The sequence below is a fragment of the Nyctibius grandis genome, chromosome 10 (assembly GCF_013368605.1).
Source record: "Nyctibius grandis isolate bNycGra1 chromosome 10, bNycGra1.pri, whole genome shotgun sequence".
Classification (NCBI taxonomy): domain Eukaryota; kingdom Metazoa; phylum Chordata; class Aves; order Nyctibiiformes; family Nyctibiidae; genus Nyctibius; species Nyctibius grandis.
Window position 1 is genome coordinate 34337848 of NC_090667.1, and position 24885 is coordinate 34362732.

Below are 24885 nucleotides of genomic sequence, written 5' to 3' on the forward strand. Positions count from 1 at the left end.
CATTTACTGTATGTGTCTTTGAATGAAACTACTGGTAGGAAGTACTTTTTCCATATTTAATTCAACTAGGTGACTGAACGTTTTGCTCAGAAGGTTTCTGATATTCTTGTTGGCTGCATAAGAGAAAGACAAAGCAAACAGTTTGAAAAAAGCAGTCACGAACCATGTCTCTCTACACCTATTCCCCATCCTGGAGAACATGTTAATGCTTCTATAAAGCTATGTCACATGAACAGTGAACCAGTTATTAACTGTGAAAAAAATTGACTCTTACAGACTCATTTTGGGTGAACAAATCAGCTGTGCAACAAATCAGGTATGCAAATTTATTTGTCTTAGATAAAAAACAGGCAGGAAAGGACACAGACTTTCAGAGTCCTCCATGCAGCTTCAGGTGTGCCCTCCTGTGTATGCCTGCTCTGACTTTAAAAAGCTGTCACATGCTTTTAGGGACTGCACACTGCTGGTATTTCCCTGGATTTCTCCATTGTAGATGTTAAGTCATTCAGGTATAAATCAAATTGCATCCACTTTAATTTCTGGCTTGTTTCTGTAGGTGCCTTTTCCAGAGCCAGAGGAAATAAATGGAAATCTTATTGATGCTGGAAGGCTGTGGGCCAGGCCTTGAAGTGTGCTCATCAGGGCAGCTGCTTTATTTTGGCAATGGCATATCAAGAACTTCAAGTACTCATATATATAAAGCTTTTATTCTCTGATATATTACTATTAAAATTAACTTGTTACTGCATTCACACTAGGCTCCCTGATCCCGGAATAAAGCTGTGCTCTTTACTGGAATTAAGATAAAAAGGGTATTTTCCTGCTTCTGATGCAGAAACTAAGAGTTTTGTGTCTGCTGTAAGGAAGCAGGAGATGGCTGCTGAGCCCTGCACATTTCTGGATTGAGCTGTTTTTCCACAGCAGCCAGATCCTCGTGTCAGTCAGGACATTCAACCAGCAGTGAATTATAAGGGTGCAGGATCAGCGTGACTGCTGTCCCTCCTCTGCAGCAGCAGCTATTTCTAGATGAAAGCACTGGATAAGCTAAATTTCATCTGGATGACAGAATAAACCTGAATAATTTCTGGGTCCCAACATCAAAGGGTCAAGTTGCTAAAATCCTCCCCCAGCACTGAGAGCTGTGGCAGCTAATTGCTTCCATGGAGCCGAAGAAAATTCCCTCCGTCTTCGCCATTCTCAGCTACAGAAAATTGCTGCTCATCCAGCTGCAAATATCTGACAGGCAGTCAGACAGCACCTCGGGGACAGGAGGTTTTAAAGCAAAGTATAGCTACGGATCAGTGACATGTGCATGAGAAAATTCACAATGTGCTGACAATCCAGATCTCTGAGTAGCATCACGTAGGCCAGATAACGTAAAAGCCCCAAATAAAAGGTGCCCCTGGGGTGTGAAAAAGTTGCTTTGGAGGAAGAGATTAAAATATTCCTGGATACAAACCTACCAGCAAACAAGACCAAATTCAGAGGGCAGTAATGGATGTGCCACAAATTCACACCGACCCAGGAGGGTTTATGATCCGCAAGGTCAAATGCAGCAGGTACATTTTAAATAGAAAAGGAGACATAACATAAAGGCCGGTTCAAACTGTATTTGAATTCGAACACAGAAGGGCCCAAGAGCGACTGAATTTCAACAGGATTTATGTGACTGCAGCCCTCAGGCTCCTTTGGAAGCCTGATGAATGACTGTCCCTGCAAAGAGCGCTCAGATACAAGCAACTTGCTGAAGTAAATATGTGTACGTCAGGCCTGTTCGGCGCTGCTCAGCAGGCACACGTCTGGTGGCAGAAGATCTCCAAACACAACTGAAGTACACGGCTACAGAAGTGCTTTAATGGGAAGCAGTACAGCGCTGTCACACGGGCATTTTCTTCAGACCTCTCCAAGATGCTTCACTTCCCCGTGCCCTGCAGGTGTACCGGCTCAGGGTACGGCACGCTTGCTTTGGGAGCCTGTTCATATGAGGCTGATAGGGAACTGATGAGTGTAAGATTAAAAATCAAGATTAAAAATTACAGACCAAACCCAAACGTATCTCATGATTGTCCCTTGAAGCTGAAAGCACAGTGAATATTTTTGATCTACCAGGGTCTTTGGGAAGAAGTCCTCTGGTCCTCACTCTGAGCTGTGCCCTGTGTTGAAGAGCCTATGATGAACCTCTGCCACCGCCCGGAGGCCACCGGGAGCCCGTCCGCAGGGCACAGCCGGGATTTCCAGTGCTGTGATGAAGGATACTCAAGTATTGTTGACATCCGAACCGCAGCTTCGAGGTGAAGTGCTGCTGTCAAGGAAATAAGTGGAGAAATGAGTTCTGCCGTTCGCTGCAATGGCAGCGGGGTTTCTCCCGAGCCTTTAGTATCTCTTTGTAGCTATTTATGTTCCTGTATGTTATGACTGCAATACAAGCACCTACTGTAATCCCTGATCTTCATGTAAAACCTTCCTGGAAGGTTTTCCTTCAGTACATGTTTCATCTAAATCTGGAAACATATTTGATATAGAAATTCACAGGAAGGCGTTTTAAACCAGTTGAAGGTACTGGGGCTGACTAATTTATTCCCAGAAAGAATGTCATGCTCAGATTTTCTCCCCTTCATGAATAGCACAAATTCACAAAGAATTAAACTCAGCCTCTGATATGCAGCATGACTTGAATGTCTCTGCCAAGAAAAGTGTTGTATGTGCTTTATTTAAAATTAGAAATAATTTTAAGGATAATTTCATTATAGTCATTTAGTAACCACTAAGATTTTTGCAGAAACAAGGGAAGTTTAATCCTTTAGGTGATACTACTAGGAATTTGGATAAGTTAATACTTTGCTACTGCGGTGGTCCTCCCTCTGACTTAAGGCTTACTTACATTCTCAGGCTGTTGCTGGCGTGGTTTGCAGGAATAAGAGTGGAAATACCTCCCTCGGGAGTCACCTGGCAAAACCCCCTGAAGCAGAACGAGGCGTCTCATCGTTGAGACCAGAGAGGCAGAGAATATGCCGGTCTCTAAATCAGCGCTGGGGAGATTCGCAATCTACAAGATATAAAAGGACACAAAGAAGATGACTTTTATATTGCCTTAAAATCGTTGGTAGCAGAGGCAATGCCATTGAAGCAGCACTTGCCCTCAGCAGATTCTGGGAATGGCCTCTAGCAGTTTAAAGACAAGACGGCGAGGGGAAATGTCCAAAAGAGCAGAATTCATTCGGTTTGCTGTCTGTAGGGATATAGCATCGCTGCTTGAGGTATTAACAGCAACCTGAAAAATTCTAGAGAGTGATACAGTTGGTATCGTTGACAGTCATCCAGTGCCTGCCCCAGTTAGCTGTGCTGTCCGTCTGCAGGACTGAGGACGGCTTTGGATGGCAGAAGGGGCCACGCTCGTGTCCGTGGGACAGATTCTCAGTTAAAGCAGTCGGGTACCACTGCATTTGTACATTGTATTTCGTAGCCATGAGCCATGCAGGAAAGACAGGGGCATCTAGTGTGCATTTTAACTTTCACTTGTGTGAATCACCAGAAATAAAAGTAGATTTAATCAGAAATGCTTTGCAGCTCTAACAGAGTTTTCCAGCCTATTCTTTGTTTCATTATTTTCATTTTCTGCCTATTTTGCTCCCATAATTCATATCATATCTTGCTCCTCACAATCAAACTTCCTTGCTTCCCACTCTCCTTCCTTCCTAGACAACTCTCTCCCCCTTGTCCTCCATCTTCTTTCATACACATAGTGACTTACAGCACTGAGTAACAGGGAAGTTTTCCTCAAAGACTTCAGAGATTTTTGTGCCTCTGACACGATTTTGTTTTCTTCTGCCTTTGTATTATCCAAAAAAGCTGTTTGCATCCTTGGACTGTAGCAGTAGGCAGGCCGACCTCGCACCTCTCAAGAAAACGCCCAAGTGTTGTCAAATAAAGCGCCCGAGCTTTGAGCATCTCGTAGTGATGGGGAGGAAACAATTTATATCGGCATTCCTGTTTCTGCATCCCAGGTGACCACCAAGGGTTGCAGTCCCACACTCTGCACGTCGGGGAACAGGCAGCCTGAGAGCAGGGCCTGAATTTACCCCACCATGTTAACAGGAGGACAAAGGCAGGAGTAGTGTGTCTACCCGCTCATCTTCCTGCTGAAAAATGCCCCTGGCTGGGTGTCTGAGGGGGTGACACGGACAACATAAGAACAAAAACCTGTATCAGCAGCTCTCCAGCCAGCTGGTGTTTCTGGTTGTGAACAACTGCTCCGTAGCTGTCAGAGCAACCTTTCCATTCCAATTTTTCACGCTCCCATGTGTGCGTTTTTCATCGTGATGAAGTCCTACCTCCCCAGCCCAGCCCATTCATCAGGTGACCAAATATATCCACGTTTACTCAGGTCTTTTTCAAGGTTATAAAGCCTTGTGACACTCATCTGGCATTTCCAGATGTCCCACACTACCCTGAAACAGTATTTCTAATCAGGTTGGATGTCATGTGGAAACCCCAGCCGCAATCACCGCGTGTGCCAGCCAGCTCTCAGGGCAGGGCACACGCAATTAAAACTTGGTCTCTGCAAGAAGTGCTGAACAAAACTATCGTAATTCATTTCGCTTTTATTTTCAAGGACCAAAAGAAAACAAAGGGCTTAATTCAACTCTGGAAGGCAAAACAGTCCATTGGCTTTAGGGGGGGAGCGGAGCTGGCGTTAAAATGGCATTTTTAAACTGCCATGGCCCAGATGTTTTGTGTTATGGCTACAATAGCTTCTGCAGGATACGATCTGCAAAGTCCTTTTGGGATCTTGTGCAATGAGAGACACTACACAAACACTGGTAGTAATTATCCAGCTATTGTGAATGCGTATAAATGTTTTAAAATTTCAGATGTCTCCTGTTAACATTATGGCTTTTAAAATACGATTTACGTTTAAAAACACGTGGTTTTGCTTTCAGTCCTGAGAAGTACAGAACAATAACTTAGCTAAAAAGGGGACTTATCAAAGTGTGAGTCCAAGGAAACCAAGCAGCTTGGGGTGATCTTTGAGTTAATCCTCCCACGTTTACCCCTTCCCTTGTGTCTGTGAACGTGACAGGTTTACATAACTCTGCCGGTAGGTAATTGTGGGTTTCTGGATAAAGTGGTGTCCCAAGCTTTTTCATGGGGTAATGAGGTTTTATTCATAAATACTGTAGTCACCTTGGGTTTTCTTTATTAACTCTAAAGCTTCAGATAGTTTAAAAATGTGTGTCTGTTAGCACTGAGTGCACTTTTCACAGTTGGAGTAACATGCAAATCCTCTAAAATATCATTTACAGAAGACTCAGTTCCATTACAGGATACAGAAGGTACAGACAAACATTTGCAAGTGTTACAGCTTGACGTGGTGCCTCTGTTCGATTAGGGTGTGCTTAAAACATAACATTCATGTGTGCTAACAGACACACGAGCCAAGCACGCAGGTTTAAGTGATGACTTGTGATGCTCTGTACCCACCTGCAGGTTCTGGTGGGAGAGGCTGTGCATCGACACCGGGCACCTCTAACTGCTGAAGACTAAGGAGGGAGTTTACGCAGAGATTACTTTATTCTCAGTTCTCTGGGAGTTTTCCTATTGATTTAAGAAGGACTAAGGTCAAGCTCTAGCTGCCTGCTCCAGGGTTTCCTCTGTGAAACATCCGTGTTTGATCATTGCTGGGTAAAGAATAAAGAATTAATCTAGATAATGCCTAAGAGAAGGCATTGAAGTGGGAGCAAGGAATAGGAACCAACAGAGCCTGTCCCTAAGCTGCCTCTTATTATCACATAACACGTAGTGAGAATAAATAAATACAAAATGAATACAAAACATTATGAATAAGTCCTGCCTGTAAGGGGCTGCAGTCTAATTAGGAGAGCAGCAATGAATAAAGCTGAATGGCAGGGCCAAGCTGGAATCCCAGAGACGACAGCTCGTTGCCTACCGCTCGCAGCACCAGAACTGCAGTTCCTCCCCTGGGGAGGGTGCGAATCTGCCCTACAAAGTGCTGCAGGGCTCTGTCTCTGCCTCCAGTCCCTCCTGTTAAAATTATGACTGATGTAAAAGCAGAAGAAATGTAAAGGATGGAAGGTGGGAGCTCGCTGAAGTAGAAGCTCATCTCAGAGCTGCCCTGGAGATAATACCTTGATGAACGGTGCCCTGAAGGCAAGACAAGCCTGAGCAGCACCCCAGAGCTGGGGCTGCGTGCTCGTCCTGGGCGTTCACAGTCTCCTTTTGCAACATGGATCCTCACATTAGACAGAACCTATTCGTGGAGAAAGACGTCTCTTGGCAAGAGTCAATTATTAATAGATAAATTCAATAGAGAGTTTTAGTAAAAGATAAGATTAACTCAGTTCAGGTATTCCAAAGATAGATATCATCTCTACATCAGTCTGTCGGGCTCTTTAAGCATCTCTTTCATGCCTGTTGCTCTGTATCTGAATAACCCATCAGATCTTCGCTCCTGCTTTCTTCCTCCTGCTATCTGGACACTGACTTTTGTAGAAAGTCGTAGCTTTGGGGACACTACTGCTTTGCTGTATCCCTGCCTTTACACTCGTACGCTTCTCTGAGGAACAAGGAGGTTCCAAGTTGCAGCAGATTTTATAGTCGCTGCTTTTTCCCCCTTTTTTTCTGTAGTTACTCTTTTTGTGCTGGAGAGTGATGTTAGCACTTCCACTGCTGTACAGAGAAGCTAATTTTGTTCACTGAGAGTATTATTGGTCACTTCTCTTCTTGATCTGCAAAATCACATGTCAGGAATACATAAATTAATACTACTAATAAAAATGAAGTGACACAAAGCTGTTAACAACCATGTAATTAATTTGCAGTGAAAGGCCAAATAAGCCACAAAGAAATACAGAAAAAAAAGGTTCCAGCGTCAGTATCATCCTCCCTTCTTCCCTTCCCTCCTTCCTTCCTTTAAATGTTTCAAGCTCTAAATTTGTTCAGCAACTAGGAAAATACTTGCAAAGCCCATTTAATATTTACAGATGTTTAGTGGCAGGAATAGCGACTTCCTTTTACATTTCCCAGCGGGTGCCTCACGCTTCGTGTTTCCTTGAGCCTGTCACAGCCAGTCACATCACTCTGGGAAGCTGAAATAAAGAGGAATCATTTGTGAAGCTCCTGTATCTGCTCCCGGTCAGCTTTTCCGATCGCATCGGAGTAAAGTGATGAAGCAGCAGCAGGTTTCCCTCGTGAGGAACAGACGAGGTCTCAGATGTCCTTCTGACGAGCCGTTGTGCTGAGGAAAAGGACTGGCAAGGGATGTACCTCCAGAGATGACATCATTGTATTAGCATTGATATTGGTTTCTTTATTTTATTAAATCTGTTTAACTTTATCCCATGAGTCTCCCTCCTTTTCCCAACTCCCTTCCTCAGTGGGGGAGGGGACACTGGGTGAGGGAACAACTCAGGTCACTGGGAGTGTCAAAATGATCTTTGAATGGAGGAGAACAGACATAAAAATATTATTAGGGAAACTATATAGGCAATAGTTTTATATCAGGACAGGGAGCTTCTTATATGGTTATAATTTTCCTTTCCAAATAATAATATTTCATTGCAAAAGCCAAAATTCCTTTAATTCCGGAGATGAGTCTCTTAAAAACTCTAGAAATTTCTCTGAATCAATGTTAAAAATGCACTCTGTTAGAAGAAAATAGTTACATTTTTGTTCTTCATAACACAAACAGCTGCTTCTGGGTTTGTTTTGCGTTTTTTTTTTTCCTTTAAAAGTAGCACGTAATTAATCATGGATAAGCACGAGCTGCTGACTTTTATCAAGACACTTGATTTATTTTGTTGCTTCAGTCTTTATACCTAATTATAGAAAAGGCCTGTGCTATAAAATATGCAAAATAACTATATAAATCTGTAAAATTAATAATATATGTGCCCATGTTTTGACATTGCCAGCTTACAGCTTGAGCTAATTTCTGCTGAAGTTAGCGGACACTTTACGGGCTGAAGTCAGTAGAATCCCTGCAGCCTTCGCTGGCCCAAGGGAAGACCCAGTTCCGGATTATGTGGTAACTCCTGCGCATCAGAACTGTCACAAACTGGGGTAAAACTGAAGTGATCACACTGAAACCATTCTCAGTGCTGCTGTGCGAGGCACAGGTCGGGAGGGGGGGGTCTGCTTCCAGCTGGAGCTCTGCGCTGAGAACGTGGCTCCCATTTCTCCTCTGTCTGCTGCTTTTAAGGGACAGAGATTGTTCTCTAAGGAGTGAACAAGAAATATGTAAAGAATCGCCCAGGCTCCCTTACGGGGTATTTTTCGTTACTATCTAAGGAGAGGTCTCTCTATTTTGTTGTCAGATAGTCAGATTTTCCGTTTTCGGAGCCAAACCTTTCAGTACTTTCTCAATCAACGTTCCAATTGATCTGTCATTACTCATTTCAACTAAGTAGATACAATAGGATTAAGGCCAAGTTTAAAATACACATAAAAGCTCTTTGGAGGGTGAGCTATTGCGTGTCCTGGCCAAACCAGGACAACAGGGCAGCGTGAAGCCTTAACCTCCCCACAGAGCTGGCGGTTCTCTTCGACCTGGGATTATTTCCATGCAGTTTATTTTAGTATATGCACCCCAAACGCTAACAGATCTCCTGCAAGCTCTTCTGCCGCAAGCAGAACCTGGTGGGACCGTGTCCAGGCTGCAGGACCCAGGTCCTCCAGACACGTTACCTGTCCCTGGCTCTGGGACCAGCCGCGCGGGTACCCGCACAGCCCCGCGGTTCCCTGCGCTTTGCCCCTCGCAGCCACGAGCAGCTCCAGCCACGAGCCCCACCAGCTCTTACGAGAGGGGACATCAGGGGCCAAAGCCATGGCAGAAGCGTTCCTGCTAGCACAGAGAAAAGGCACTGGTGCTCCCACCCACAGGCCAGCTTCTGGGCTGCTCCCGGAGAGGGGCAGATGCCATCAGTGACCCTCATCGCCCAGAGCCACTATATTGACTCAGATCTTAATGAGAGCTCTGCCTTTGTCTTCAGGGGACAGGGACTTCACCTGCAGAAGACAGTGGCAAAGGTTATATCTTTTAAATAAGGCTTTTTATTTTCCAATAGACACAGAGCTCAGAGCAATCTGGCAAAGGCTCTGACAAAAATAACCCCGCTCTTGTCTCTGGCATCTCTACAGAAGCATCAAACGCATTTGTTTTTAATAGAGCCATGAAAAATAGTATTGTCTAACATCTCCATGTTCTTGATCAAGGGATTATTGATTCAGATTTTGAACTAAAACAAGTCAAGAAGATTCAATACAGAAGTGGAGCCGCTCATTAACTCACTATTCATTTAACACAGAGAAGTCAACCTCTGACAGAATGGCTTAAAAAGTCAATGTAGGAAGACTTTTATGAGAAACGGTAGATAAAGATTAAAAGCATTTAAAAATGAGCCAGCTGATCTGCATCTGGGATGTTATTGGGCAAACAGAGGCAGGGAAGAGCGCTCACCAGATGCACGAGAGAAACCAGTTTGTGAGATGGGAGCTTCCAGCCTGGCCAGGCGCTGCCCATCGCCGGAGCTGCCCTGAGCCGAGCACAGCGATGGCACGGCAGGGGTCACACAGGAGGACAAGGAAACCCACAGAAAGATACACTATTCCAGGAACCACAAAATCTCACGTTTCTGGAAGGCCGGGGTCGGGGGAGCCCGCTGACAGCAGGACTGTCCCCCTGGATGGGATAACTAGCGGGGGGACCCTGGAGTCCCACCAGCCTCCCTTCTCCCAGCCAGAAATGGCTCCCCAAAACATTTGGCTAGCTGATTTCATATTGGCTCAGGGGTATTTTATATACACTTCTCATGAATATTTAGCAATTCACTTGGACATTTTTGTAAATCAATTTTAACCAAGTGGGGAATATTTTCATAAAACCTGTTTTGAACTTGCAAATGCAAATGTTCATGCAGGAGCCTCATTAGAAGAATTGCAAGTAATATGCCATTAATGTGTCCAGCAAGAAGAAATTAATTCTGAAGATGAACTACAAATGAACTTCAGATCAAGAATTGTCTGCAGAAATTACTTTGTGATGAACTGAATAGTGAATACTGGCAATTTGTGACAAGAAAATGAGGCAGAATTTATTGAATATATTAATGTAGTGGTGGTCAAGAGATTGTTGGGCTGAGCCTGCCGTTAGGACTTGTGCTCTCACTGTAGGACAAACCCTTTGTTTTCATTTCTTGACCTGGCATTTTTGGGGATGATTGGTTTGTTTTTCAGGACGGTAAGAAAAGGACAGAGATAGATGGGGGAAAAAAGAGCATCAGGTTAAAAACAGCTAGGAAAAGTGAAGACTATTAACAAAAAAAAAAGGAGATCCAGCAGTGTGGTTTTTATAAGGTGCGGTGGGACAGTCCCTGCCCCAGGGCTCTCCTGGCTGCCCCAGCCCATGCAGTGCCCATGGTTCTGGGCAATACCCGTTCCTCATTCAGAGGCTTCACGTGATAGAGTCTACATCTGCATTCTTTGCTGCATGAGTCGGGGAGGAATTTTTCATTGAAATGATTAAAAGCAAAGACAACGTGCATTGCTCCATCAGAGAACGGATCCAGTACCAAAGCAGTGATCTCTGGTGGCTTCCAACCTACTGCTCTCCATGCACCTTGTGCTGCTGCTTGGACACTTAAAGAGGAGAAATTTATTGACAATTTGGATCCCGTCGGTGTTCCCTGCAGTTCGTGCCTGACGCCCTAGGTGGCAGGTCCTGCCTTCCTCAGTGCAGTTGTGATTCAAACAGTATTTTCTCAATATTCGGGTGTGTGCTGCTCGATTCTAATTTCCACTTAAAGGCTGAGCCCGAGCACAGGGCTGGCTTTTGTCATTGACTCCACACAGAGGAGTACATCACCATCCGCCGTTCCCTCGCCCTTTGACAGGGCTCCTCCCCAGCCACCGGAGACGGGATTGTTTCACACCACTGCCAAGTTTACTCTTCTGTAGCTGGGGGATTCTTCACGCTGTGAAAGAATAACCAGATGTTGTCCTTTTAATTACACAGAAAAGAAGCTCTTGTTGTTCAACGAGGGAAATGGTGAATAATAGACCTAGTTAAAGTTAGCGGGGACCCTGCTTTGCTCAGAAGAGTTCTCCAGTCTACGAGCAGTTTCATGGATTTCAGTAAGATGCAATTTGCATGTTATGAGCATTGGTCCCATTTCTGTTTTCTCAGGATTTATGGAAAAACTACTTCTGAATACTGAAACAGACCTGATAAATGGCTCTGAACAGACCTGTGACCCAATCACAGAAGGGGTTACCACAGTGTGCACTAAAAGCCCACTTTTTTGGCAACCTCAGCAGAACTACTCAGGGGTGAATGACCTGTACATTGTGGCCGCACTCATGGATTTACAGTCAGTGCCTTCAAGTGATGGAGGGGACAGGGACGTGCGTAGCGGTCCTGGGGCTTTCTCTGAACCAGCTGGAATGAACTGTCTGGCGGTGTTACTGCAGACTGGCTCCTTTCACACCGCATCACACAGACGTGTCTGTGACCTTCACAGATGTCACATCAGCAAAGAACAAAGTTCGGTTAAAAAAATGAATGTCGTAGTTTCAGATCTGGAGTAAATCAGTGTAGCTTCAGTAGAGTCAGCAGAGAGATGCTGATTTACAGACACGGAGGAGCTTGTCCTGTGACTACAAATAGTGCAAGTGAATTGTTAGTGCTGTGCCAGTTCGGGGATCTGGTAATTATACAGGAAAAAGGGTGTGATTCATTGGAATGTGTGAGCTTTCCCAGCACATGAAAGTGCAGTGCCTGGAAACGGGCAATAGAACTAAAATAGACTTTTTATTTTTTTAAGAGCAGTACATGACATTGTGTGTTTAAGCCTGCCTGACTAATGCACCCAAAGATCACAACAGTAACGAGCTGATACCTGCCTTGGTCCATGCCCTCTGGAATTCCACAATCTATTGGGCTTGTAATTCCTTGTGTATAACAATTTACCTGCCCGTACCTTGGTGGAGCCCCGAGCCCAGCCCTGCCCGGGGCTCGGCGCAGGGACGGGCTGTTCCCAGGGCACAGGCACCGCTCGGGGCAGGGGTTCTCTGCTGCAAAGATAAATGGAGATTTATGAACGAGCAAATCTCAAATCTTAGTTCATGTGTGACCGTTTCATGCTGCTGTGACCGTGACCCATGCTTTGGCTTTCTGCAAGGGACCCAGGCTTGGGAGCGGCTGCTGCGCTCCTCTTGGCCCATAAAACACTGGAATAATGATCGTTTCGTATGTGGTTTAAGATTATGGACCGTATTTGTATTTCTTATCTCTGAGTTTACTTAGCACTAAGGCTACCAAAATAAAACCATCCATTACCCTTGAGATGTTTATTAGCTCCTAATCTGAGCGCTGCCCAAAGGCAGGGCAGGGTGCTGGGAGCAGTGGGACCTGCAGGTGCCGCGTTGTCCCTCAGCGAGAGCTCCCGGGTGCACTTCCCAACACAGCAAGGGCTCTGCTCTTAGATTGTGGGATAAAACAGGTGGGAGCGTGGAAAGGATGGGAAACGGTTATGACTCATGAGCCCTTAGATGGTTAGAGATGACTCCTGGCCAGCACTTGGCTGTGGCCACTCATAGCCCAGCGCTCGGCTCTCCACGGATCTGGACACCGAGGGTGCCGTCGGTGCGTGGCAGGAGCCATCAGCAGGGCGTCTGGGCGGGTCGCCAGGACCCCCTGCTCCTGTGTGCTACCAGCCTCTTGGGTTTCTTTCTTTTTCTTTTTTTTAACCAACTTGTTTTCCTTACCTTGATCAAGACTTTTAAGCCATGTGCAACCCTCCATACAATGGGTTTCATTAAGATCAGCAGCGCACTTTGAAATCCTCAGATAAAAGGCAGTCTATAAATGCAACAAATTAAATTTCCAAGAGGAGCTGGGCAAGATAAGAAAAGTTCAAATCCTCATATTTGCATTTCAAGGAAATTTGAAGAATCTGGGGCCTACACATATTCTAGAATATTTTTAGATCTAGGCATTTCACTTTCATTACTCAGGTCAAAGCAATGCTCTATGTACCCTGCACCTTTGAGGTGTTTTGTCTCTATTTTTTGACTTTACCTTTACAAGTCTGTTTTATGATTTAGGTTATTGGTTGGGTAGCGTGCAGGTGTGCGTCCACATCTATACATGTTTTTATGTCTAGTTTGCCTTTAGAAATAAAGAGTTTCCAGTGCTGCAAACACTTCCACATACACTTGAACATACGTAATTAATGCCATGGAGATTACTGAAGGAAAACAAAACGCATTCCTGAAGCCGATGGGGACCATTCACTCACATTACCAAAGCAAGATTAGAGAGGGTTGTTATGTAAACGGTCAGCTGAGAAATTCCCAGCTAAGTAAACTCGGAGTAAAAATTGCTGTTTTTTCCAGTGTCCATTTTGCTTTCAGTACAGGTTTGTGTATGGGATTGTTTAGAGTCACTCTGGAATACGCAGAACGGAGTATGGATTAAATTAAATGGAATGAAACTGCCACGGGTTCCTGCGGTTCTTGTGTCAAAACCCTTTTTGGGTGGAGCTCTGTGAACCTGGGAAGTCCTAACAGACGCACGCGCCAAGGTCCTCGGGGCGGCTGCCTTCGCCTTGTACTGCTTGTTGTCTGCAAACGAGCACATTAATATTGCAGTGATTTATCTGCTGGAGGAGGGAGGTTCTCGCCGGATTGCAGGACGCATCTGGACCAGCCTAATGAGCACATCCTTCACCATCAGAGAGGCTGTGGAGGGCTTGCAGATATTTCAGACGTGATTCACAGAGCCAAAAGGTCTTGTTTACTGATATGCTATTTATACCTAGCTCAATTAAACCTCTCTGGAAAAAAAATCATGGATGCCAACGCTGGCAGTGCTGTTGGAAGTGAGTATCTCCTCATTAAAAAGGTTAGAAAAACACCATTAATAATTTTGATAGATTCTTTCAGGCATATTTATGCCCTAGTCTTTGTCCAACGGCACCAGGTACAGCACGATTCTGGCAGCAGAGGAGGTCAGTCGGACCCACCGCATCCCAGAATCACAGAATCAATGAGGTTGGAAGAGCCCTCTGGGGTCATCGAGTCCAACCATGGCCCTGACACCACCATGGCAACTAGACCAGGGCACTAAGTGCCACGTCCAGGCTTTTCTTAAACCCCTCCAGAGATGGGGACTCCTTGCCTTGAGATTCACATTAATGTGTGTGGACACCTGCTGGCACCTGAACCAGCCCGAGCTTTTGGAGGTGGTGTGTCCCTTGCGCAGTGTAGCCATACCTCGTTCAACCCCTCGCTCGAGCCAAAGAAGGCTGTGAGATAAGCACGAACGTTCATGTGGCAGCAAGCACTAGGAGCGTTGACATAAAATAGAGGCATAAATTAGTGGTGCAAAGTAAGCACAACAGCCTTCACATAAGGCTTTAAAATTATGTGCCCATTAAATAATAAAGGTTTTGTTCCCTTAATACACTATTAATAAAACTCAAACCATCATATCTTTACAAAAATGTACTGCAGTCAAGTGGAAAGCAGACTAATGTGGATTTAGAAAGAGGTTGGGAGTGCAACAAATTATAAATGCTTTCTACTTTATCAGCATTACAGAGTACTATTAATTTTAAAAATAGCTTTTAAAAACATACATGGCATACCATAATGGAGATGGCTGTGTTTCAATACATCACCCTGATGACTCTTTCCACAGCAATGAGCTACGCAGACGCGCCAGGCGCTGTTTTGCAGATCTGGTATGTACTGTGCTGCAGCGGGGAGTTAAAAAAAGCAGCTTTGCCTGTTGATGGAGGCTCGTGCTCTGCTGGGACTTCCGAGCGCGAGGGCCCACGGACGTGCTCCGCGTGGCATCAAAGGCCGGGGCGCTCCCTCCCACCGCGCAGCTCGCGAGGAGGCACCAGCCCTGCGAAGCCTCCAGTGTTCATTGTCCCCGTGGAGCGCTGGAATCGGGCCACGAAGACACGTTTTGAATGATTAAAGATGTTAATGGAAAATGCTAATGTGACTGAGTAGCTCCTTTCAAACACTTTGTCTATAAAGGTTTTCAGCGCTAATTGGCATGAGCGTCCTTAGAACGGCGCATTATGTCTGTCTAAATGATGGAGGAGGCAGTTGCCATAGCAAGAACTGTTTTTATTGACTGCTTAAAGGAAAGAGACACATAAAACCGTAACTGAGGCCAGAAAATGAATTAGAAAAATCCCAGGGTAGCTCTAACTTACACTCGAGCTTGCTTGCCTGCCTTTTTTTTTCCCTTAGACTGCACAGTTCTCTACTCCTCATAAAATCGCAATCACAAACACGACAGAAGGCAGCGGCCCGTGGCGGCAGCCTCGGAGGCTCGGGGAAGCTCTGCCTGCTCGCGGTCCAGAAGGGCCCCACCGTCCCCAGCATCGGGAATCTTGGTCCCTCTCTCGCGCGGGCTCTTTGCTGTGCACCAGGACACGCACTCCAGTCCAAGCTCTCTCTTCAGCTGCGTCATTCCTTCCCTTCCCCACGGTTTATCCACAGAACTATGTGGTCACTTGCCTTGCAGATAAGAATATTACTTACAGACCATGTGTGTGCTGCATTGATGTGCTCCCTACTCCCATTTTATTTCGTTTAGTAACACAAGAATATCCCCAATTTAATCACCATTTACTGGTTACCTAACTCAACCCAAAAGACCAGAGTTCACTAAAAGGCAGAAGGTTGTTCTCTAAAAGCATTAGAATAACGATCAGACACTGGCTCAAGCTGTCATGATAAGGTCAGCAGTCATTCATTTTATTACTTTGTCACCTAGAAAAAGTAAATTTGTCCACCTCGAACTGGCAAACTCCATTTACCTGTGAGTGCTGTCCCACACCCCTCCTCCAGGCTTTGACTCTTGCCTTCTACCAGCCCATCTCCACCGAGCTGCGGGCCACGGCCATTGCATCTGCCTTGGTGCTCTTTTCTGCCCACGTCCAGTTACGTGGAGTTGGAGCTGTGTTGTCTCATTCTTTGTCAGATGAGTATCAGATGCAAAATCATGTCTCTTCATAATGCCAGGAGTTTCACTGGGTATTCAGCCTTGATGTACATCAAATTTATATGTCGGATCCTACGAAAGGACACAGACTTTGCATTAACAGCCAAGGAGCTCCTGCCTGAAGAGCAGATTAAGTCTGTTTGTGTAGTATCCAGATATATGTAACATCATTCCCTCATTTTTCCTATTATATTATGATCAACTGCTATTATTTGAGAGTATTTCAGCTCCATTCATGATTTATACACAGAAAAACATTCCGCACCATCATTCTGAGAATAAGCTCTCCAGCTTAAATGAAACATGATTGTTCCTGCTTCGAGCAAACGAGAAGAGACTCTCTATTTTGCACATCACTGAGTTCTACATTCTGGCATTGTTTATTTTACTGAGCCAACATTACAGAATTAAAATATTAATATCTTGGCGTTATTTAGATGGTAACTTGAGAATGTCTCTCATTTATATGAATTTCCCAGGAGGGAGATGTTTCAAAGACCCGATCAGAGAACAGAATTACCTTTATCTTTTAAAATCCTGAAGCATCCCTCTCCCTTATTCACAATTACAGGTTTCAGTGCCACATCCCTCAGAAATCACCAGTTCAGCACATGTCAGTCGTCCCACATCCCCTGTTCAGCACCTCTGGCCGTATCTGGCAGCTCCATTTCTACTTTCCCAGTCCAGCACTCCCACCTTTCTGCGTTTCTGGGCTGGTTTTCCAGCACCTTCCCAGCACTCTGGGGGCAAAGGAGGGAGGGTGCAGACTGGTTCAAGTGGGTTTGTTAGGAAACGCTCTGCGGGGAGAGCCCCAAAGGTGATTAATAGAGATCTCAAAAAGTAGTTTACATTCCCCAGGCTCTATGAAGCTGTTCTGCTGTCTCAGCGAGCAGCCTTCGCTGCTCCCAGCAGCGCTCCAGTGTGTGCACATGCTCTGGGCACAGAGAGATCACTGCCCAAGAAGCCTCTGAGACAGCTGGGTGGAGGGGAACGAGCGTGTCGATGGGAAGTCATGGTTTAGAGTGTCCCCACATCCCAACTGGGGACTGGAAAATCCCAGGTCTGCTTTCCCCCTCTGGAGGACCCGGGTGTCTGACCTGGGTGTTGGTACATCCCCAAACCTGACTGAAAACATCAGGGCTCTTGCTGGGAAGTGGCATTTCGGACGTGCTTCCCTCCCACCCTGACCCTTCGGACAGAGATATGTTTGAATAACCCCTCCGTCCCGGTGCTGCGTCAGACCACGGGCTCCTCCAAGCAGTCCCGAGCCAAAGGAGGGCATATTTTCCCGTGACAGGTCGAAAGAGTTACAGCCCCTTAAATCAAATTAGCAGACGGCATCTGAGTGGGAGCCTCCGCGAGATGAATGAGCTGGCAGGTTTTAAAGAGTAACAACGAGGTAATAAACAAGATTAACACAAAAGTAATGGAGGAATGGAGATAAATACAGGGAATGTCCATGTAATGTCAGAGGGGGCTGCATGCCAGACTGCTGGCAACATGTTTGAGACAGGAGTAGGTAACTCGTAGCTACTAAATCACAGCCGTAAATCCTGCGCTGTGTTAGCAGAACGTGAGTGATCTGCTCTGAAATGGACGGGAGAAAGAAAGGGAATTCACTGTTGGTGATAAAAAGAGCTGCTAACCTAAGGTGCTGCTTTTTGTCCGAGCCAGGTTTGGAATGGCACTGCAGCTGCCCGACGGTGCAGATGGGTGTGCATGTGGCATTCAGCCTCATCAAGGGCCCCCTGAAGAAGTCCATGTGCTCAGGGTGCCACAACAATGGCTCCCATAGCTGCTGTTCTGAAAAAAAGAGGAAATTTATACTGGCAAGTTGATCCTGAGTTACACGCCAAGACCAAGAGGAGGTGAAAATGGCCCATTCCTTCCCTTCCAGTCAGCAGATCCCTCTCCAAAGCTACGACAGCCTACACCAACCCATGAGCCTGCACCAACCCATGAGCCTGCACCAACCCATGAACCTGCACCACAGGTTTACAAAGAGATTTCAGTGTGTCACATCTCCAGGTACGGTCTGAAGCCTTAGCATTTTTGGTTAAGCTTTAATTAAACAAAGGAGTTTATTGGTGAACAGGTAGACCTATTACTAACAGGAGCAGAGAAGCCTCTCCAATGGACAAGACGTTTGATAAACTGTAACTAAACTATAGGGAAATAAATACTTTCTTTTAAATCCACAGTTGTTTTTCGAATTGTGAGCAACCAGTTAAGCTGGGTGGATTTAGAAAGGCCCTACAGTTTTTTCCTGTTGAAATACCAAATGATAAACACCATTTGTCTTGTGTCCCTGCAGAAACAAGGCAGCCTAAGGTAACATTTCTTTTTACTTCCTTCCAACAATGGCGCATTTCTCCTTTCAGAGGCTGATTAATATTTATTACTACAGTAAATGGCAAGTTAAATATATGCTAGCAGTTCTGCAGTGTATCATTAATTTAAGCAAACAGGACACCTACTATCAAACTGCAACGGGTCCTCCTATAATGAGTAATGGGGGTGATCTGGCAGCCTTTAAATAGGAATTACTGAAGCATCGTGGTAGCGATTTGAATGGCAACACGTTGCCATGCAGAAGCGGGTCATTCCAGCCCGTACGTGTGAGTACACGGGCGAGCAGTGAGTGAGGAGCCTTGGGTTACACACTGTGAGAAAGTGGGAAAGCAGAAACAACCTGAACACAAAAATTAATGTTCTCCTCATGAAGGATGCTGAGGGAAGCCCTTCACCCTTTGTCCGCCCTAGGGGTGCAGGGTGCTCTCGGGGGGGCTGGCGGGTGTCCCTGCACGTTCAGGAAAAGGCTGCTCCTAAATCCTTCCCAAGGAGGGTTTGAAGTTGGAGCTGGGAGAGAAGCTTTGGGGGCTGTTTTTCAGTTAAGAAGATACTTTACAGAGGAGGATTCTTTGGTTTTGAGTGGTTTTCTTTTTGAGTCTCCTGAGTTGTTCTCAGGTGTGCCTTTGGAAAGTTAACAGAGGACTCGGTGTCAAAATGAAGAGCTATTTAATCCATAAAACTACATACCAGACTCTGAAGAGTAGCATCAGATGAGGTTGATTTTGCTTTGTTAATGGTTCTGTTTTTTAAATTACTTCTGTTACTTTTGTATTCTGGCACTTCTAAGATTTCTCACTCTGGTGGTAAAGGTCTAAATGCTGTAACAACTGGGTCTGCAAATAAAGGCAACTCGCACAGCCTGATACAGAGAGGGCGGCCCAGACGCTGGGTGCAGGACCGACACCGAGGCCGTTCCTTTATTTACACATACTTACCGTGCACAACAAGGGACGAGGGTTGCTGGGTTGGTAGGGCTCTGCCATTTGTAGGCGAAAAGATTTTCAGCCCTGCACCAAACCATTCCTGCTCCAGGACGGCTTGGCCGTGGCTCAGACACCACAACGGGCTCCCACGGACCCGGTCTCTCCCGGCTGGCCTTTGCCTGCCCCACCACCCTCACCATCCCCACCCCACTATGAAGAGTTTTCTTCACAAACGCTATATGTCATTGCTTACTTATAGATGGGCTTATGGAATTCAGAGGCTCAGACTGACACATGATTTTAAGAGCTTTACTCACTACAAATAATCTTTTGATGATGAAACTGACTGCGTAAAGCCTTGGAAGGAAGACCTTGCATGAATATAGCCAAATTAGGAAACCCATATCGTAACAGCTGTGTCCATAACCACATGTGTCGCTGCTTTATTTTTTAATCTACATTACTGGATCTATTTTTGACTACAAACTAGATGACTCATTTGACCGCGACCAGTGAAAAAAACATAGTATGTTGCCACAAAATATTTCTTAGAGTTGATGCGGTAATTTTTTTTTCTTTCCACTGCAATCACGTATCTCTTTACAACCAACCATGGGCAAAATCAGCACATACAGGAATTTGGCTTGTTTTATTCAATAATCAATAGAAAATTAGCTGCTTGGATTTAATTGTCATTTGTCTGCCTTTTTGATTAGTTTCTTCCATTTATTTTATCTCTGATTGAGATGAAAATTTCTTCAAAAATATTTCAACCAAATCCGTAGTTTTACTACTACGTTCATGGAAGAGGGGCAAAAACTTAACCAAAAGCAGCTGCGGAGCAGTATTTTCTACTTCATTTATCCCTTTATGTTTGTACAAAAGAGAAAAATTGAAGATTAGCCAAGAATGTAATACCACAAATTCTCTCACTAGAAAACACAGCATAGTTTGCAGTAATCCCTTTAACCATAGCATGAGCTGCTTGATCTGCAGCGCACAAACTCCGCTCCCAGAGAGGCACAAGGCTTCACAGGCTCCCGCAGGCCCCCGCGTCGCTGAGGTTGAGGTGGTCCTCACCAGTACATCGGGCGTGCGGTCTGGGGCTCCAGCTGGTTCATGGCATCATAAATATTTACAGCTGTTGGCCATTTCTGTTGTCTCTGGGCCAAATTTTCACTTGCATCAGTCAAGGAGCAAGTCAAGCAGCTCTTTTAAATTGATTGTGTTGGCATGGATCTGCCCTGGGGATGGAGCAGCATCGGCTGGATCTGCCCTGGGGACGGAGCAGCATTGACTGCTCCATGAGGCTCACGTTAGCTCTGTCAGCTCAGCAGCATCAGCCTCTGATTAACAGCAAAACTCATGTTCACCTCCAAGGTTTCCTTCCCCTTTCTGTCCCCACCTCAGCACCGCGTGGGCTCCTCTCCTTTCTCACCCTCTTCTTCCCACCTTTAGGTGGGTCTCCGCTGCACGACGATAAAGCCTTTGAGCCGGGCTTGCCAGCTCCAGACGCAGCCCTGGTGCGCACCAGCAGCTTGCTCCATCCTTCAAAGCCACAGCTGAAACAGTGCAAGTGGCAGGAATATAAATGAGGAATAAAGCTGCAAACTCAACTGAGTGAGACCTTGCAAACCCCATCTTAGAAAGTACAGATCCTGAGCTGAGAAGTGGGTGCTGCTTAAGAGGCTTTAAATCACCAAGAATGATGCCCTAGGAGAGCCAACCCTCCACAGATGACCTAATACGTCTTTTCCTCCCCGGTGCTGTGACACCAATAAACTCCTGGCCTTGCAGGCCAATAAAGATGAACTCAAAGGAGATGGGAAGTCTGGCTTCACCTTCAGCAAGTGAGAAGAAGCGAGGAGCTCTGCTTGGTTCAGAAATGATTCCTAATGCCAACCTCTCCCTGCCATTAGATCAGCCAGCAGCTGCTGTGTTGTCCATGGTACAGGCTCTGCCCTCGGAGCTCAGCTGACCGCCGAGTGCTCTTCAGGAAGCAACCGTCTGGTGGCACCTCTGCGGGGATAGTTTTGTCCTGATAAAAGCTGCTGGTGAATCAACAGGACGCTGAAATCCCTGTTTCTCATAATTGAGCATCTTTCCCCTCTGTGCATGTCGGCAGTTTACGGGGGATGACTACTGCAGAGACGTCGTCGTGTTTAGTCACAGGGTGATTTTGTCTCTTCCTAGCAAAGAGCTAAGTATAGCGCAGACTCATTACTCAGAGGCCGTCGGTGATAACGGGCGCTGGCATCCTTCCCAGGGCGCAGGCTGAGCGGCCGGTGCTCCTCGGAGCCGGCTTTAACTCTCCCGGACCACACTTCGCACCCGGCCGTGACGGGGAGCAGATCTCATCCTCAAAGATAACGCCTGCGGTTGTTTATTCCTGCTGACAGGCTGAATCGCTCAGAAACCTAGAAACTCAAATCCTCACCATCCCGCCTGGCTGAGTTTCCCGTCCCCGGGAGCAGCCGCTATCAGGTGCTTCTCAAGGGGTTTCTGAACATCAGAAATAATCTGCCCTGGATACGGTTTCTTGCTCTGGCTCTGCTCAGCTATCGCTTGTCGTGATTTATTTGTGTTATCATTAATTACAACAATTCCAGATGTGTTTTATTGTAAATATAGGCATCTAGGATGTTTTTAAATCTTATTCTAATCTTGGTTTTATTATCTTCCAGTATTAAGAAGTCAAAGAGCCCACTTACACGCCGTGTCAAGCGTTGTTTCCGTGCGGATGAGAAGCCTTTGCTACCCGGGGAGAGCCTGGTCACTGCCCTGGCACCCGGAGCCTGCCGCTGCATGGCTTTACGCTGCTATTTAAAACTAAAACCAAGAAACAAAAAATCCCAAACCATCACTTTTACATTTAACATCTCCCTGCAGCACGGCTTTGCCACCCACAAACAGATCGCCGCCTCCCCACGCTCGCATCCCTCGGTGTGGGAGCAGTGGGGGGACCTGCCGCAGCTGTCCCCAGGGCCTGGGCAGGGCCACTGCTCCCCGCTGGGTGCTGGCCTGTCACCCCGTGCCTCGTGGCTCCCAGAAATCCCTTTGTAAGTTCTTTCCTATTTCCCAGGCTGCCGTGTGCGTGTGTGTGTTGGGAAAGGGAGCTCATGTCACCCCACTGCCATTTCAAACGTTTCCCGGGGCTGCCAAGCCCTCCGTGGCACGGGTTTGAAAAACAATATCGCTGGGCTGTCCCCTCTGCTCGCCCCCAAAATGCCTCGGGAAGGTCAGGTTCAAACGCCCTCCCCGCAGGGACTTCATCTCTCCAGACTTTCTCTTCTGCTTTTGCCTTTTAACCCAGATTTTTTTGAGGCTGTTTAAATACGTCTTCTAAAAAAAATCAGACATCGCTCTGCGTGTCAGGGCACGTTCCCGCTCCCGGGGGTTCGCCAGCCCCTGCACCAGGCCGGTGTTGCCCGCACGGCTCCATCCTGAGGAACCCTGGGCCGCATCCAAGGAGGCATCGAGGGCTGGAGAGGGAGAGCACCCAGCGCTGCGCAGGGCTGCGTCTGCCAGCCTGGAGAACGACGCCAGCGCTGTCCCCGGGTGGTTTTGAGGCACGACTGGAGAATTCAGTGACCCAGCTCCCCCCGAGGCACCGCGCAGGCTTACCCCTCCCAGGCAACACACCCCACAGCTGGACGCAGCAGAAAGCCCTTATCTCCTTCCGCAGGCTGAGGAACCGTGTAGGAACCAAGGCAAAGAGCGTGGTGGAGCAGGAGACGGGGAATGCGGGCGCCTGCCTCGTGTTCCTCGCCTCCTCCCCGTCAGGCACCAGCCTTTGCCGCCGTTCTCTCATTTTCCTTTCCACGTGGTGGCTGGAAATTGGGTTCCTTCATTTCGGAAAAGCCGGGGAAAAATTCAGTGTGAGCTCTGATAAATCCTGCTGGGGTCACGTGCGGAAGCAGATGAGCAAAAGGGCCATAATTAATTGTGAAGCACTTTCAGACACTGAATGCAGGCGCAAATGAGCCGGGGATATCTGCATCCCTTCTCTGTGGGAATGCGTGTGAGAAAGCTCAGAAAAACCTACCAATGTGGGAGATATTAATCACACAAGAGTGTTTAGGGTTCTTATTTAAATTACAGTTGCAAGCAGCCAGCTCAGCCCTGAGCTGTGGTTGTGCTCCCTGCGCTGGGAGCTCTGCTGCGATCACACCACGTAAGGACGGGGCTGGAGCCTGGTTTCTGCTGTTTCCGCAGGGTTTTTCCTGGACTCAGGCACGATGAGGAAGGGAGAGCGGCGGGGGACAGCGGAAAGGGGGGAGCCAGGGGAGAGAGCTGGGAGCGGGAGCACGGGGAGCCCTCGGACCCTCCCCTGCACAGAGGGGCTTTGTGCTGGACCCCCGGCCAAAGCAGGAATGTCGGCTGACATCTGTAGAGCCGACCTGGCCATTTCATGTAAAACCAAACCCCAAAAGGCGATGGTGGTCATTCAACGCTTCACGTACATGGACAGAGCGAGAGAAACGTGGTTTGGGGCAGTTTCTTTTGCTAAAAACATTCCACGTCTGTCTGCTGTGACAAACTGTCCCAGCACAGTCCTGTTCAATCTGGGAAATCCGCTTCCCTGCGCTGGTGTCAGAGCCTGGGACAGAGGGACAGAGGGACGGAGGGACAGAGGGACGGAGGGACAGAGGGACAGTGGGACAGCGGGATGGAGGGACAGAGGGATGGAGGGACGGAGGGACAGCAGGACAGAGGGACAATGGGACGGAGGGACAGAGGGACGGAGGGACGGAGGGATGGAGGGATGGAGGGACGGAGGGACAGCAGGACAGAGGGACAATGGGATGGAGGGACAGAGGGACAGCAGGATGGAGGGACGGAGGGACGGAGGGACAGAGGGACAGCAGGACAGAGGGACAATGGGATGGAGGGACAGAGAGACAGCAGGATGGAGGGACGGAGGGACGGAGGGACAGAGGGACAGCAGGACAGAGGGACAATGGGATGGAGGGACAGAGGGACAGCAGGATGGAGGGACGGAGGGACGGAGGGACAGAGGGACAGCAGGACAGAGGGACAATGGGATGGAGGGACAGAGAGACAGCAGGACAGCAGGACGGAGGGACAGTGGGATGGAGGGACAGAGGGATGGAGGGACAGAGGGACAGCGGGACAGCCGGACAGCCCAGCCAAGAAAGGGGACTTGGCTCGAGAGCTGCCAGCCCCCTCCAGCCCGGCCGGGCCCGCACACCGCTCGGGCACCCCCAGGCCCCGAGCCCCATCCGCTCCCCTCCGCACCCCGCACCGCCGCTTGGGGCCAGGAGCGCATAAAAACACCATTTTTTTTTATTTGCTCTTTTCTTTCTCTTTTTTTTTTAAGCCCCAGGCGGTGCGGGGGGGGCTGCGCTGCGCTTCCCTGCGCACCCCTCCCTGCGCACCCCCTCCCTGCGCACCCCGCCCTGCGCTGCGCCGAGAGCAGCGGAGCGCCGCGCCCGCGCACACGTGCGCGCGTTAGCCAGCACGCCCCGCCCCGCCGCACGCCATTGGTCAGAGAAGTTTCTTGCCGGCTGCGGATTGGCTGGGGGCGGGCCGGGGCGGCCGCGGCCGCCA